The sequence below is a fragment of the Chlamydotis macqueenii genome, chromosome 13, assembly GCF_036417535.1.
Source record: "Chlamydotis macqueenii isolate bChlMac1 chromosome 13, bChlMac1.mat, whole genome shotgun sequence".
Classification (NCBI taxonomy): domain Eukaryota; kingdom Metazoa; phylum Chordata; class Aves; order Otidiformes; family Otididae; genus Chlamydotis; species Chlamydotis macqueenii.
In genome coordinates, this window is record NC_141568.1 from 3,014,612 (window position 1) to 3,025,543 (window position 10,932).

Consider the following 10,932-nt stretch of genomic DNA (forward strand, 5'->3'; position numbering starts at 1 on the left):
TTTTTTTTTTAAACTTTTCCAGGTCTGCAATCACTTAGACTCTGATGTCAAGCCCTCTCTTCGCAAGCATATTCCCATCCAATTTTACTCAGGTTGTCTAGTGTATGTTATATCACTAGAGAGAAATTGTGGATGGAAGTGGCAGGAACTGGCAGTAAAATCTCATCCACTGAGCAGCTTCTTGCCCTCATTTTGCTTTCAGCAAGCTTATTAATCACTAAATGAATTGAAGCAGAAATTTCCAAGAAAAAAAAGAATTGATTGCTCATAATAAACATATCATCATTCTCAGCCCTCATAAGGACCAAGGCATCAAAAAGGTGTTGGGTTTTTTTTAACTTTAAAGTAGAATCACAGAGAGATGATGATCCAACACCTGACCCTGCAATTGTCTCCGCAGTATGAGTCCCCATCCAGCTGAATTCTTGTCGGCAGAAGTTTTTCTACTGGGTTGTGTCCTGTTGGGGAAGTTTTACCGAAAATAACAGCAATTGTTATGGTATGAGCATACCTTGTGTCTGCACAAATGACCAAACTGGATCAGTTGAAGCCCTGTGCCCAAGTCTTCACCTGGAGTGACTGACATCTGTCACTCAGGCTGCTTGTTTTGAGTCTGGAGATGTTTAGCTACAGATATAAGAAGTGAGGACGGCTTGGTGAGGAGAGGAGTGGAGCATGATCCTCTTAAAGAGAAGGCTGGCAGAGCTAAAACAGCCTTACTCGAGTGCAGGGTCAGAGGCGCGTTGGATGGGGCGACGGTGAGGAGATGAGGCTCCTCTCCAAGAGACAGAATTGGAGTTGACACTTACTGTTGTAAACACACGTTGTGCAATGCTGGAAAATGGGTAAGTGCCATCCACATGCTTCTCATGGCCCTCATTCCAACCTCTGATGTCAGCGGGAAACTTTCCACCGACCTTGGGACAACGGGGGGAGGACCCTACGGCCGTGCTGTTGTCAGGGAGATGCTCAGTCCCTGCCTTGACCCGGCGTGCAAACCTCACGCTGGCCCTGTTAAGGGGAAGGCAAATGCCCAAGGGGGTCCTTAACGTGTCTGTCACCACGTGTCATGGCTGTTCCTGCCAGGCGCAGAAAGAGATGCTGCTCTCCAACGGGTTCGCGTGCTCGTGAGGTTGCATTGCTTAAGGGTGGGTTTATCAATCCCCTTTGCACGGATCAAATCCTATTCCAGGTCACGCTAGCAGGAGGTAGCAGGGGTAGCTTTGACAAGAGGCAGAATTAGCCCTGGGTGCATGCTGCAGTTTGCTTTTTGCTTAAAAATCAACACACTTTTTTTTTTTTTTTTGGTAAGTTGGAACATTGCAAAAACATAAAAGCCTAGAAATCAAAGGTTTCCTGTTATAAATAATCTTGTATCCCTTAGGCATTGGAGGGGAAAATATAGCCAAGATTAGATTAAAAGATTTTGGGGGCTTTTTGTGGTTTTTTTTTTTTTAATTTGAAAAAAAAAATCTAAAAATAACCTGTTGGTGGGAGGTCGAGGTAAATGTTTCTTTGCAGTTGTTTCAGAATGTTTATTAGCATAGACTGTCAGTTTGTCTTTTTGGCATAAATGTTAGAAATTCGTATGTCTCCGCCTCCAGGGATCCCTACTCTCATGCAAATGGAGTTTCTTTCTCCAGAATGAAAATTTCACACTGAGAAATGCGCAGTGAAAAGCTGTGGTATTTGGTCTCTTTAAAAATCTGTGGCAAAACATGATGAACTTTAAATCAGTGGAAACAGAGCTGAGGTCCAAAACTGCTAAAGGGTTTTTAGATATAAATACATGGATTTTATTCAGTGCTATGTGTCTGTACTCAAATTTGTAAATTTTTCCCCGTGGCAGCAGAGGGGACAGTGGATTTTTGGATCAATTTATACGTTTGGTACCCAAAACATCCTTGGATCAATGTTTTTTACAGCATAAGATGGTGAGGTATGTAAGGAAAAAAAAAAAACAACAAAACAAACCTCAGTCTGTTTCAGAACTACTGCCTGACCATTTAATTTGAAGTTTCCAACTTCTGAGAAATAGTGAGCAATTGTTCCTTACGCCCTTTATCTGCTACTCATAATTAAATGTTTGTCAAATCTTCTTCCTCTCCTTTTAGCGTTCTTTTTTCCCAAGCTACAATTTTTTTTCTCCAAGTGTAAAAACTTAAGCAGTGTAACAGTGAATTTTGTCTGCCATTTTTCATACAGTAGGATCTTCCTTTAATCCTCTACAGCAAATATTCCGTTCTGGGAATGTATTTTGTATTAGGAAAAATCTGTGACTTCGCTAATCTGTTGCCTGTGACAAATATGTATGAAAATATCTGATTTAAACAGCATCTATCTCCTATCCCTTTATAGATGCTGCTCAGATGAAGGTATGTATAACCTGACTTGGGAAAAGCGTAGTTGCATCCTGGGCGGGATGAGAGAACGGTGCTGGTTTATCCCTTCTGCTTTGGGCTGTGGGGGAATGATTCTGCTGATGGCACAGAAGGCAGCGTCGTGACAATTAATGAGATAAACGTGTCCATGGCCCCAAGGTTGTGTTATACCAGCAGCTGTGGCAGCACGATGTGGTTGGGTTAATCTGTAATTAATACTAGGAGAGCAAGTGAAATACTTGGAACCTATCTAAAATATATTTTGGCATGAAAAGGTGTAGTCTGTGCAAGAAGAAAGAGGTAAAGTTTCCATTTATGAAACACATTTTACAGGGCAGCAGTAAAAACCTGCACAAGTCCCGCTAAACCTGAGCTCATTGGAGCACCACAGCTTTATTGCCCATGAAGGTTGTGGCACATGCTGACGCCACACAGGTGGCTCATGTCAAAGCAGAGCCCATGACCTACTGCCTTTGGGGAGGGAGGTCTCCTCCCAGCCCTGCATCATTCTGTTGTGCCTTGTAGGGTTTGCTGAGAGATGGTGGGCGTCCATCGTGAGGTGGGCAGATTGGGCTAGCATCAGAGGTCTTAAGGCTATTGCTCTTCCACAAACAATAGACAAGGAAACAACTGTTGAAGCTTAGTAGACTAGCTAGACACTCACTGATCCCACAGGAAGATGCAAATATGCGGGTCCTTGGCTCCACCGTTGACCTGTCAGATGGTTTTGGGCAATTCACCCCGGTTTCCACCTATTCTCTATCCCAGAAGGAAATTCTCTTGGGCAAGATCTTGCAGTCCTGCCATGCTCATCCATGGAGTTTTTTAAAGCTTCCCTACTGCAAGGCTCATTGACGGTCTGCAGAGAGCCATGATGGTTCACAGGAGCATAGCTAGATGGTGTTGGTAGTTAAAAGGGATGTTTAAGACTATTCTTGCAATAAACAGTGTTGAAGAGCTTTCTTTTTTCCATCTTGACCACTTGTAGAGATTGATCCACAGTGAAGTACTCCACTGCCTGATGCCTGTGGCAGACCTCATGCCAAATACTTACTGCCTCCTGATGCCCAAGAGTTACATAAGGGCAGGAGCAAGACTTAGACTCAGGAGGAGGAAGAAGAGGAGGAAGAATTTGACTCAGGCCAACATTTTCTAAGCTGTCAGGGGTTTTTCACAGTGACCATATCCTCAGATCTCTTATCCTTTGCCTCAGCATCTACATAGGTTTGCAGTTTGAAGACACAAGGACCTGAGACTTTTTCATTGTAGAGTGATTATGATCTTCTGTGACTCCTGCTGGCAGGGATTTCCATTCACTTGTGTTAATGGAAACGAGCCCAGTGATGTTGATATCACTAAAAACAAGTGTCCTTAGATTTTTTTTTTTTCTGGACAATGTCCAAAATGTTTTGGTAGGATTATGTTTCTGTTTTATTTCCAGGTTTTATAGTATTGTAGATAATATAAAGTTAAATAAACTAGCTTCACTCACTTGGTCTACACTTATTTATATCTACCATTTCCATGAAAATCAAGAAAAAACACACAAGTAGGGTCAAATCAAATTTACTTCAAGTTAATTGAATAGCAAGGAATATCTAAGAATACTGCAAAAGTAACTTCTGGAGAGAGTAACCAGAACACGTCTTGAGATAACTTTTTAGTGGGTATAAAAAAACCATACATGTGCATCAGGAGACTGTTTACCCTTTCATATTTGTTTTTTTTGTTGTTGTAGTTGTTGGGGGTTTTTTGGGGTTTTTTTTGTTTGTTTGTTTTTTTTTTTTACTTTAAGAACACAAGGAATGCAGCTTAAAGTAATTTTAGCAAGTTCTTCTCTGGTGAAAATTAAAAAATATTAAGGGCATGTGCCAGTTGGTTGGAATGAATTACCTTTTGATACTAAATCCAAAGAAATAAATTCTGCTTGGTAAAACGAACCGGTGCAAATTTTTTTAGATCTTGCACGTTAGACTCATAGCCAGCTACGTTACGATGTGATTCTTTATGACACAGCTGCAATAGCAAGTTATTAATAAAAGGATTGATGGTTGGAATAATAATAATTCTCAGCAAGGCATGTGATACTGGAATACTGGAATACGCAATGTGAAAATGCAGTTGTATTACTGTAAAAAATCTTGCACACTATATATGCATCCATACACACACATATGGTTTCATAATATATCCTAGATTGCAAGGAACAAATGGAATTTAGGAATGATTTGGTTTACAGTTCCCTTAAGTAACATTATCTTGTTAAAGACATTAACCTCAGGCCTTTACTGTTATATATTTGCTTTTATTGTTTTCATCCTGGGGAGCAACCTGTAGGAGAGACACTCAACAGGAAAAGAAGGTTCAGAGGGCATCAAAACATTGATTTTCAAGATGGCTGAACAGCTGTCTTGGGAGCGCTGTGCAATTATGAAAAACAGACATCTCTGTTTAGCCTTCCTTATTATTAAAAATCTTCACGTACCTTTCAGACACTAATAACTGGGGTAGGATTTAGCTTGGCATCATTGGTGTTGCTCAAAGGGCTTGGGTGCCCTCACCAAGCAGAGTTTAATGAGATGAAATATGTTTTCCTGTGCACTATATGCAACCGAGTGCTGGCGGAAAGACTGAAAATGAGTCAAAGAGCCTCTTCCAGAAAGATTTTTCCCAACACAACAGTAGTGATCTACGCGGGATTTGTTATTTCTGTTTACCCTTGGGGCTTTTATACAGCGTTTGTTTGCTGTGAGTTTGTGGGTTAAGTATGCACAAATCTTGGAGTAAACTTTAGGAATAACATTTCCATTTAAGTTTTTTGACAAGTCCATTTTAAAACCCCTCTGGAAGCCTCTGCATGTGCTCTTCAGAATTGCTCCTACACCTTAAAACAGGTGTTCTTCCTCGGTTTCTCTTCTCCTTACTGAAGGCCAAAGAAGCTTTTTAAACACTTTTGGCAAGCCCTACCTTGGCTAACGCGTTATCTAGGGACAAATTATATTGCATGATGAGTTGTGTTGCTTCCAGAGCATTTGCCAGAGCTTCTCACCTGCGCTTTAAATGAGCTGGGGATGGGTAAATGCTGTACGGTCCCAATTGCATCGTTCCCTTGTAGGCTCAGCTGGGCAAAGGCTCTGAGCACAGGGGTCCTAAGCTGCCTCTGGTTTGACACCATGTGCCACACGTGCAAATACCTGCTGGCTCCTCGGTTGTCTTCCCTGAAAGCATGGTCTGAAGCACAGCACCACGCTCCCAGATAGAGGTGGTTTGCATCTCACAGGCTGAGGATGAAAGGGGCTGGGCTGTCTGTGGAGCCCTCCTCCCCAAGGCAAAGAGAGTGAAATAGAGGTGATGCCAAAATAGACAAGACCATGAGAATGGCGCATCCTGGGGAAAACCCAGCTGCTCCCAAGGGAAAGGGGGGAAAAAAAAAAGGTAAAATACATATGTTCTTTGAGTTCCATTACAAACTCATTTCTTTCCCAGATAAAATAGCTTCTTCTGGGAAGTACTTGGTACACAGATGCCCCAGATGCGATGACTTCCAAGCTCTTGCCTCAAGGTTTCCAATCCGGGGCAGTTTTTTCATGTAGTCACAGCTTCAAGGTCATTGTAAGTATGCAATGCGCTTTTTCCATTTGCAATCGTCCTCTCTTGGTTAAGGCAAAGACTCCGTTAAGTGACATCCATTCAGGAGGTCATGGCACGCAGTTCACAGGGACAAGAAGGCTCTTCCAGTTTCTACCAGCTGTCATTTCAGGCTGCTTGCAAACTCAAGCACCAACCTCTTTAATCAGTTACAGCTGAAGGGTTATTTCTTTCCCATGACCACAAGAGATAGAGACTGATTAAAAAAAAAAAAAGGAAATGTGCCTTGAACTGTGCGTTCTGGAACAGCTGAGAAGATGTGCTGTCAAACGGTATTGCCATTATTGCCTCCACCGGCATGAGTGTTTGGGGCTCTGTCTTCTTTGCTGCTCCCCAAGGATGTAATTAGGATGCAGCGCCGTAGGTCTCCATTCACGGAGCTTCCTGGAGGCCAGCAGCTGTCCGAGGGCTTTTCCTTTTGTCTTTTCAATAGCCTAAGACTTGGGAGTTTAGAGCTATTCCTTACTATCTTAGCAATTTGCAGCAAAGAGTAAATGAACAAATCCCATAGCTGCCAGTCGAGGAAAAATCAGTATTTATTCTGCATTGATTATGAATAAAAGTGTGTTTCCTCAAGCACAAATGAATAATTCTATAGTCAGATGTCAACTCTGTATTTAAAAGATTCATTCACAGCATTTAAGAACATGCTGCCTTTTAAAAACATTGAATTGCAATTTCATCAATGAACGGTATTATTTTAGTCTTTAAAAAAAACCACCTTACAAAATTACCTGGAATATGAAGATCCAGGAATGTGTGTATTTGAATCTGTGAAGTCATCAAAATACCTTTTTTCCCCACTTTTCCAGTATGCTCTTATGATTATTTTTTTTTTCAATGTGCTTAGAACAAAACTCTAGGATTGTGTTGTTGGATACTGACTGGTGGAAAATTGGTTATTTAAATTCCAGGAAATGTCTGATTTTTCAACTACAACTGGTTTCTAATTAGGGAAGAATCCAGCTGTCAGCCAGCGAAGGAATTATGAAATGCTAAAATCACTGGGGGCGATGGAGAACAATTAACATTCTCAGCGGTAGTGTTGTCGTTGTGCTCTCCAAATGTTGGGCCGCTTACCTTGCAAGCGCTCGTGGTCTGTTTGGCTGAGGGATCTTATGGGAGTTGCGCATGACGAGAACAGTTTATTCCTTAAACTCTTCTGGGGTCAGCAAAAAGTCATGGAGGCCTGGAGTTTCTTCTCCTTGAAGTCAATAATCAAAGGTTTAGAGCCAAGTGAGTCAGGTGGTGTGTTTCAGCCCAGCTCCATTGGCTTTGGTGGCTTCAGTGGGATGTGCAGGCACTGAGGACTTGACACGCTGGCCTTGGTGGGAGTGGGAATATTGAAAAGTGGTTCAAGATTTCTCATCAGCTTAGGCAAAGCTGTGTGTTGTGGTCCAAAGGCTCAGGAACCGGAGCCAAGCTGGTCTCTTGCTGCTGTTGTGCTGGGAGGAGGAAGGTGAAGGCAGAGAGACAGAGCGACGAGGTAACGGCCCGGGTTATGGTTGGGTTGGCATGAGCAAAACAGCTGTAGCTGCTCAACCAGACTTCTGCTTCGGCAAATCTTTTGGTGGGACCATCCAGGTAAGGGCAGATCTTCTGCCCTTAATGCTTGAATTTGAGTTACAGTGGCTAATTCCTTGCTTAGCCCATGAAAACCAGTGGAAGACACCAAACTGCAGAACTCCATCCAAAGGCAGCCAGCCTACCGGCAGGAATTTATGTGAGGCAGTCTGGGGAGATGTTACATTATTCTCAACTGTGTTTGTTATTGGTTTTTTGGCCTGTATCTTCGGTTTGGATTTCTAACAGCCTGGTAATCAAACTGCATGTATTGATACATTTTGAACTGCTATTCATTTAAAGCTGCCTTTGCATGAGTCCAATTTTGTGTTATGTACGGTGCTTTGACGCTATCGTGTTGTGCCCGCGTACCTCGAGTGAGAAGGCCGATACTGAGATACAAGATACGTGCATCTCCCATCAGCTTGAAAAGGTACTGGCGGGAAGACAAAGGAGCTTGGAAGAAGTTTTGATGTTATCTGAAAAGTAAAAAAAAAACAAGAATGTGTTATAGTTGGAAACAATTAGCAGAGAGAGTGCTGGAAAAGAAGCAGCCAAAAGGTGACCTAAAGGGAGCGTAGATGTGTAAATACAGAAAGTACTGAGTGTTAGAAACAATGGTCGTTGCCTGGGACAGCGATAACTCCTTGGACAGGCTGGGAAAGGAGAGAAAGTCATGCAAGTTCTGCTCTGCTGCTCTCGTTGCCCTAGTTGGATGTTAGTTACAGGAAAGCTTAAGCCAACAAGTTGGATCTGAGCACCCTTTTCCAGATCCAAGTTTCATCCCCTTTATTTTGTTCTTGTTTACATGAGAATGACTTGGCTAGTGTCAGGGCTTTTTGCAATGTTGCAAAATCAGTGGAAGTGGGATCAGAATTTGGTCCGACCTGATCTATAGCGAGTCAATCCTACATGGTCGCATTAGAAACTCAAAGCTGAACTTGCAGTCATGTTCCTTCCTGCTGGTTGGTAGATGTTGGACCATAGGGCATTCAGTCATCCTCTTGCCCCTTGAGAATCTCCCACAGGATTGAACCTACAAAGGATGTGCTGGATTCCCCTCGTATCATTGTTATGTTTGATTCATCCAAGCAAAATCCCCAAGACAGGATGGAATTGCTTTTCCACTGCTGTGTAGGAAACAGCATGAAGACCTCCAAGCCAAGCCAACCCAAGAGGTAAGCTTTCCATGCTCGGATTTGACCCTTCTAGAAAGTACAGGGTGAACGGAGAACTTGGGCGCTAAACCTGGATGCGAGCCTTGGCTCAGATCTACTGATACCAGTCCTATCTCTCTTTTGGGTATCAGATAAACATTTGAGTGCTCAGCTGTGTGTTTTTGTAAGGAATATGTATAGTCTTGGATAAGAAGATGAATCGCTACTATGAGATAGTGCCTGGAACACTGTAAAGCAACTGCATTAAGACTATGTTAAGGAACAAGTTGAATAATTATTTAAAGATTAAATGGCACGTTTCTCCACAAAGAAAAAATGTTAAGAGCTCTGTGACTGTCTCCTTTCCAACATGAGGAGTTTCACAGGAAAGGAGGAATAAAGCAAAAAAAAAAAAACCCCAAGGAATAAGGCAGGAAGTGTCCCATACGCAGCGCCAGGAAACCAAATTACTGTTATTTGCTTCTTAGACGCAGCTATCTTGATAAATAAGAGATACAGGTGCAAATTAAGAGTAAGAAGAGATATTCGTGGCTAAGGCTTGATACCGCAGGGCAATGAGCGAGCACAGACGCGACAGGCAGTGATGAGTGGCAGTGATGCTCGGCACGATGAACGGCAGTGCAATCTCGTGCAAAGTCTGTGAGGTGGAGCAGGCTGAAAAAGGTGGATTTTGGAGGAAGCTACCATTTCCAAGGAACCTGCTTCCTTGTTGTGGTCTAGAAAAAAAGATACAGAAACAAGGCAGGTGAAGAGGTTTGCTGCATGATGCACAGGAGCTGTGTGAAACCAAGGAGGAGAAGGAATCATGCAAAGGACTGCTGTGACTTCAGGACCAGTCCAATACAGATGGTTTAACTGGAAAGAGCTGAGAATAAAGACTTGTAGACTGTAAAGACTTTACAGTTGGTAAGGGACTATTTCACGACACCAAGACCACCACACCTCATTCTTCTCATTGATCCAGACTTGTGCCTGCTGGAAAATAGGACTCAAAGTGACAGCGCCGCGGTTTGTGAAATGGGCTTGGGAGGAGCTGGTACCGTCCCACAGCCCCTGTGTGGGGACACAGCTCAGTGAGCACCCCCCCTGGAGCACATCTCCTTAGCGTGGAGGAAACATACAGCAACCTACTATTTATTGTCTAGCCTTTAATTAATCTTATTTTTTGACCCAAATAGGTTTTAACTATTAATTTAATTATATATATATAAAATACAGTTATGTGTGAAGCACAAGCTTGGACACTTTTATGTTAAATAAGTGGTGAACTGGGCATCAAGTGAGCAAAGATGTTTATTTGCTGGTCTGATTGACAACTTGACTTTAAATCACATTGATTATTAATAATCTGCATCAACCTCTTTGTTAGGTTAGGACCAAAACCAACCGCCTTAAAAAACTTTGAAAATAAAATAACCTTCTTCGGAGCAGTCCTCCATCCAGCTCGCTGGATTTCCGAGCTTGGAACAGGATTTAAAGCAGGGAGATGACATTACACACAGCCTGTCGGCACGCACTTCCAGAGCCCAGGCAAAGCAAGACAGCCTCTTCTCGTTACAGGTGGAAAAATGTTTTTTAAGTGAAGCTTTTGGAAGAACTACAACCACGCACGCACAGCGGAAGACGACATTTTTCTTCGCACTTTATCAGCCGTGTTTCCGACACGCATGGTCCTGGGGTGTCAGTTTGTCCGTTGGGATGGGATGTCAGATAAACAGGTAGTTTGTACTCTGCTGGAGCCTTCCTCATCCTCAGCCAGGGAAGCCTGCTGAAATCCAAGATCTAAAAAAATAAGAGACCAGATTCCTGGCAAAGTGTAAGCTGACGTTCCTCCACGATGTCAGTGGAGCTACGCTGATTTACGCAGGCTGAAAAATCTGCTTCATGGTGTGCTGGAACAGATATTTCTGGGAGGAATGGGAAAAGGAAAAAAGTTCTGAGGATGAAATTGTCATAGTTTTGAACAATAGCTTTGGAAATTCCTGTTCTTGCAGCTCGTGGGGAATATCACTTCTGAAGGCAGAGGGGAATAGACTCATATTGTGGTAAGAAATGTGTAATTAATCAGGGAACTCACCATCACAAGACGCCACTGAAGCCGAAGGACTTGATTTCAAACCTAGCTTGTAGGATTATGTGAACACAGTCATATTTAATTTTGA